This window comes from Ictalurus furcatus, chromosome 12 (genome assembly GCF_023375685.1).
Source record: "Ictalurus furcatus strain D&B chromosome 12, Billie_1.0, whole genome shotgun sequence".
Classification (NCBI taxonomy): Eukaryota; Metazoa; Chordata; class Actinopteri; order Siluriformes; family Ictaluridae; genus Ictalurus; species Ictalurus furcatus.
In genome coordinates this window covers 16,719,208-16,725,594 of record NC_071266.1, presented here as the reverse complement: position 1 = coordinate 16,725,594, position 6,387 = coordinate 16,719,208, and positions in this window count along the sequence as shown.

Here is a 6,387-nt window from a genome sequence, read left to right as displayed (position 1 = left end):
CAGCAAAGGGGGATTAAATCTGGAATGGGATATTTAACAAGCACATATGAGTTTTATTGTCAGGTGTCCACAAACTTTAGACCATATAGCGTAGCTTCTGACTTTAAATAGGAGATAAAATATAATCAGTACATTGTGCTCTGCAATGTATTCCCTAGATGTAGCACTGCGGTGTTTTATTTATGTGCAATAAGTCTTCCAGCTATTTTTTGTTACCTACAGTGCTGTGAAAAAATATTTTCCTCCATCCTGATTTCTTCTGTTTTTGTGTATATCTCATACTAAATTCTTTCAGTTATATTTCAGAGAATGTTATTTACTGAAGCAAAAAAGTTATCCAGTAACAACTGGGCCTGTGTGAAAATGTATTTGCCCCCATAGTTACTAATTCCCTAAATCTATGAAACTGCATTCATAATGACTCAGCCAGGCCTGATTACTGCAAACACTGTTCAATCACATCAACACTTAAATAGAACTTCTTCAAGTTGGTTAAAGGTTCTTACCCAGTAACACTACCAAAGTTGAAAAGAGTTCCAGAAATGATGAAAAAGAAGGTGATTGAAACACATCAGTCTGGGAAGGTTTATAAATCTATTTCAAAACCCCTGGGACTCCAAAGGACCACAGTGAGAGCCCTTATCTCCAAATGGAAACATCAAAGGCCCTACAGGCCTCCCTTTCATCAATAAAGGTCACTGTTCATGACTCCATTATCAGAAAGACACTGGGCAAAAATGGCCTCCATGGAAGAGTGGCGAGGTGAAAACCACTGCTAACAAGGAAGAACATTAAGGCTCGTCTGAATTTTGCAAAAACACACCTTGATAAACCTTTTGGGAGAATGTTCTGTGGATTTAGTTGAAAGTGGAACTGTTTGGAAGACAGAGGTCCTGTTACATCTGACGTAAACCAAACACCGAATTCCACAAAAAGTACATCATGCCTACAGTCAAGCATGGTGGTGGAAGTGTGATGGTGTGGGGATGCTTTATTGCTTCTGGGCCTGAGCAACTTGCTATAACTGAGGGAAACCTGAATTATGCTCTCTACCAGAAAATCCTAAGAGAGAATTTCCGGTCTTTAGTCCATAAATTGAAACTGAAGCGCAACTGGATTATGCAAAACAATGATCCAAAGAATAGGAGTAAGTCCACCTCTGAATGACTCAAAAAAAAAAAAAAGCAAAATTAAAGTTTTGGAGTGGCCTAGTCAATGTCCTGATTTTAACCAATTGAGATGCTGTGGCAGAACTTTAAACAGGCAGTTCATGCTCGAAAACCCTCCAATCTTGTTGAACTAAAGCAGTTCTGTGAAGAACAGTGGGCCAAAATTCTACCACAGCACTGTGAAATACTGATCTCCAGTTATCAGAAACGTTTGCTTACAGTTATTGCTGCAATTAGTTTTTCACATGGGTGATACGTGCTGGATCCCTTTTTTCTCTTTTTTTTCTTAAATAAATAAATAAATACTGTATTGTGTGTGATGTATTGGCACCCTGTACAGGGTGTACCCTGCCTTGTGCCCGATGCTCCCTGGGATAGGCTCCAGGTTTCCCCATGACCCTGAAAAGGATAAAGCGGTATAGAAGATGGATGGATGTATTGTGTGTTTTCTCGGGTTGCCTTTGTTTTATGTTGTATTTCATTTGATGATCTAATACTATTTAGTATGAGATGTACACAAAAACAGAAGCAATCAAATACTTTTCCACAGCACTGTACATTTTCACACAGACACAGCTGGTATTGGATAACGTTGTTACTGCTTCAGTAAATAACTATCATTTAAAAACTGTATTTTGTGTTACAAGTGTCATATTACAGCGTCACATACTCAGTTTTAATTTCTATGCTCATGATCACCAAATTCATATCTTTTCATTGGTCTCTTGGCTAAAACCATGCAATAGATTCCATCAGGTCTGTCTCTAAAGTTGGGTGTGGCCCAGGCTGAGGGTAGGTGGCTTGTTTGTGACATTATTTGCACATGCAAATAATCTATAGAATGGAACATTACTAGCACTCAAATGATTGCATGATATACTAAGCATTTCTTAATTTAACAAATCTAATTGCTGTTGATCAGGAATATTTTTTGTATGTTCTTAATTTCATATCTGCAATGCACAAATCCTCCATGGTTGAGTCCTGCAGAGTGGGGCAGTAAGTGTTCTCCATTGCTGCACACACATTGGGAAAAATCTGATCAATTTCTATGTTTATAGTTTCCTGCGTGCAGAAACAATTTTTCCTCTCCAATTAAGATAGAAACGTACTAGCCACTTTATTAGGAACACTATACTAATACTGTGGAGTACCCCTTTTTGCTTTCAGAACAGCCTTCTGGTCCATGTTGACATCAATGCATCACCATTACTGCAGATTTGTCAGATGCACATTTATATATAAAACATATGATTTTTTTTGTTTGTTTGTTTTGGGGTTTTTTTTTATGTTTTTAGTAAATCCTGGTGAGGAAATGCAAAGTATGAATTTAATATCATATTAGTATCATATAATATCAATGCTACTAAGACAAAGTGACAGTCAGAGTTTGGGACATGCCCAAAATAATGAAACATTTTGACCAACATCTAAAAGTCTCCTAAAGAACAGAAAATTTTAATGCCTTTATATTAGTTGTAAGTGTAATCCTAGCTTGTCTATAGCTAACTATAGATAGGAAAAGAAAAAAAACATTTCATAATAGAGATTTAACACTTGTTTACAAATAAAGCAAAAACTGCAGTGATGATTATATAAAATAAATATTAACCAAAATTACAGACATGAAATATGATATATTTAATTCTCAGAAACCTTTGGGCCTTCTCTGAAGGTGACCACCATTTGACTCAAGATCATTTGCATTAGGTCTTTAGGAGTATTGAAGTGGTGCAGAACTTAAGCTTCTGGAGGATTTTAGACCCGTTCCTTTCCACTGGGGGGCAGCAAAGGACAGGGCATTAAAGTGTTTCGTCTACTCTTACTGTTTAAATGAATAAAAATTCTTATATATTCTTGTATATTCTTATAGTATCCTGTATAGACTTATATTTTATATAATCAGATAGCTTGGTTGTGTGTTAAATTAACATTACACTAAAGATATTTTTTTTTGTACAACTATAAGAAGAGGTATGTCAGCAACAAGGGTCTGACGGGCAATGCCACTGTCACCAAGCTTGGAAATGCCCTGAATTATGAAGCAATCTTACCTTTTATTATATTACTAAATAATTTTCTGTGACTATGATTTGATATAATAATGGAATGGAGTGGAGTGGGTTAAGCATAGCAGCGAAGCAGGTTATCTTATGCTTGGACGATGTTAAAGAAATGACTTGTCATTTGTTTTCCTTGTTTGTAAGTAAGGTTTTGGCGTTGTGCTTTAGTGTCCTCTTGGTCAGTAATTGTAAAGTGAACATCAGTTTCTGTGCAGAGTTTTGCATGTTGTTCTTTTGTCCATATGGACTTCCTCCCAAAACCATAGTTGTTATTCTGGAGTATGATATGATAGTGACATTCATGAATTAAAGTAATATCAGATTCAGCCTATTTTTATGGTCTCCTATGTACTTTTGAGTCCATAAAGTAGATCTCACTTGCTTTCAGTAACCTCTTTATCCTGGTCAGAGTCGCAGTGGATCTGGAGTCTATGCTGGGAACACCGGGTGTGAGGTGGGAATGCACCCTGGATGAGACGCCAGTCCTTCACAGGTTGCCATGCGCACACACACACACACACACACACACACACACACACACACACACACACACCCCTAAGGAAATTTACAGTTGGGTCCATAAGTATTTGGACAGCGACAATTTTTGTTTGTTTGTTTGTTTTTTTGCCAATATGCACCACCTCAATTAATTTAAAATGAAGCAAATCAAGATGTGATTGAAGCGTAGACTTTCAGCTTTAATTCATGTGGTTTAACAAAAAATATTGCATTAACTGTTTAGGAACTACAGCCATTTATACACTGTCCCTCCATTTTCACAGTTTTAAAAGTAATTGGACAAACATAATTATAAATATAAGGACTATATATAAGAATAGAAGAAACTTTGAACATCCCATGGAGCACCATTGAGCCCATTATTAAAACACTGAATGGCACAATATGGAATGTGGCACGAGATTCTACCTAGAGGAGGCTGTCCACCAAAGTCAAAGCAGGTGAGGAGGGTAAGTAAGGATTGGTAAGAGAGGTTGTTAACAGCCTGACTTTAGTGGACAGTATAATTTACTTTAGAACTCGGAAACTTTTAAAACTTCCACATCAGCAGAAGCATCAGCCCTCGTGTGAAGCCCTCATCGTGTGAAGACCGAGCTCGTTTAAAGACCTGCAAGTCTACCTGTGCGAGTCCACCGATCAAGGACACCGACAAGACTCCATCCACTTCGCTAAGTAGCATTCTCTTCCTCTCTCTACTCCTTTCCCCCCACTCTTTATCTCTTAACATGCTAACATGTGTCATCAGTTCATCCCTTTTGTTTACCGTAGGTGCAGGCCATGGCACACTCATAGTAAAGTATGCAATTTAGACAACCTATGCCCTCAGCAGACTCTTTCTCGCTTTCGATTGGGCTGTGGAACTGCCAATCAAGTGTTAACAAGGCTGATTTCATTCCTGCCTTTGTCACTTACTCCAACGTCAGTGTGCTGGCTCTGACCGAGACCTGGATCTGAACAGAGAACACTGCAACACCCGCTGCCCTGGCCTCCAATTTCAGCTTCTCCCACACCCCCACGCCCCACCGGGCTAGTGGGTGGCGCAGGTTTACATCTCTCACTCCCCCTTGCTCAAACACTTCCTCTGAATGTTATGCTGTTACCATCACTTAACCTGCCAAAATGCACTTTATCATTCTATATTGTCCTCCAGGTCAACTGGACAAGTTCAAGAAGAGTTTGACATACTGCTGTCTACCATCCAGGATGATATAACTCCTCTTGTGGTCCTTAGTGACTTCAAGAACCACCTAGGCAAACCGCATGCAGCCAACTTGCTTCTAGCTTTCCTGCCCACATTTGACCTCAAGCAGCTCCCCACCCCAGCGACTCAGAAAGCTAGCAAACAGCTCAACCTCATCCTCATAAATAACTGCACCACACAAAATCTTCTTTTTACTCCTCTCCACACCGTTGACCATTTCTTTATCCAGTTTTTTAGTTCTCTTCCCTCACCCCCCTCACTGTGTCCATGTTTAATCTCCTTTCATCGCAATCTTCTCTCCCTATCCCCCCCTCCCCCCCCACACACACACACACTTTTTTCCCATTAATGCAACCTCACTTCCCTCTATTATCCACGTCTCTTCACTGGACTTGTACACTGCAATTGACATGCTATGCTCCACTCTAACATCAGCTCTTGACAACATCTGCTCAAACCTCCAGGCCAGCTCGCATGTCACTCCCTAGACCTTGCCTCTTGGAAGGTCTTCATAATGATATCTCTTCATAGTATCTCTATCAGGAGAAGATTGGCAGCTCTATTAACACCTGTACTCTATTCACAACTTTTTCCTCTCATCTCCGCCCCCTCCTCCCCCTTCCTCTACCTCTCTGACTGCAGATGATGTTGGAACTTTCTTTTCCAATAAAGTTACATCAATCAGGAAACCCATAGTGTGGGTAGATCGTTTTGTTGAAGTGGCCTAAATCTTGCTATGTGTTCTTTCAGCTGCTACTTATGTTTTACTAGTGATCAACCAAGCTACTTACTGTAAATCAATTTACTATCAAGAATATTTTTTCACAATTTAAAATTTACCCATTATAGTCCAATGTAATAAAATGTATAAAATAATTTTTCCTAGGCTGTATCTAGTCTGAAATATTTTCAAACTATCGAAGTACATTTAGCCTACTCTACTGCCTGCCTCTATGTTTTTTCCACCTCCTCGACATATATTAGTTGACTAGTCAATGTTACAAATTTTGATTCCAATCAAATTACAAATAGTTTCACAGCTCTGTATGAGAATGTTAGTAAATTATTTAACATGTATTTAGCATGGGTGCTAACTGATGCATAGCTATATGATAGCCGTGGCACAACTAAGACTGCAGGGTTTCTGAGGTGAAAGTGTTCAGAAAATGTTTTCCCCATTTATTTCAGGTATCAGATAGTGTGACACAGTAATGTATAATGTAAATGAAGGCTTGAATTATTCTGCACTTTATCTCCAAGTGAATGTTGTTGTGGATAAGCAAAGCCTGCCTTATTGACCTAAGGTGTTACAGTAAAAAAAAAGAACAATAAGAAAGTGTACATGTCCTTTATCAGTTTTATCAGCAACAGATTTAATGTATGAAAAAAGGAAAGATGTCCTAATGGATTAATTCTTAGTGTAGCGTTATATTGT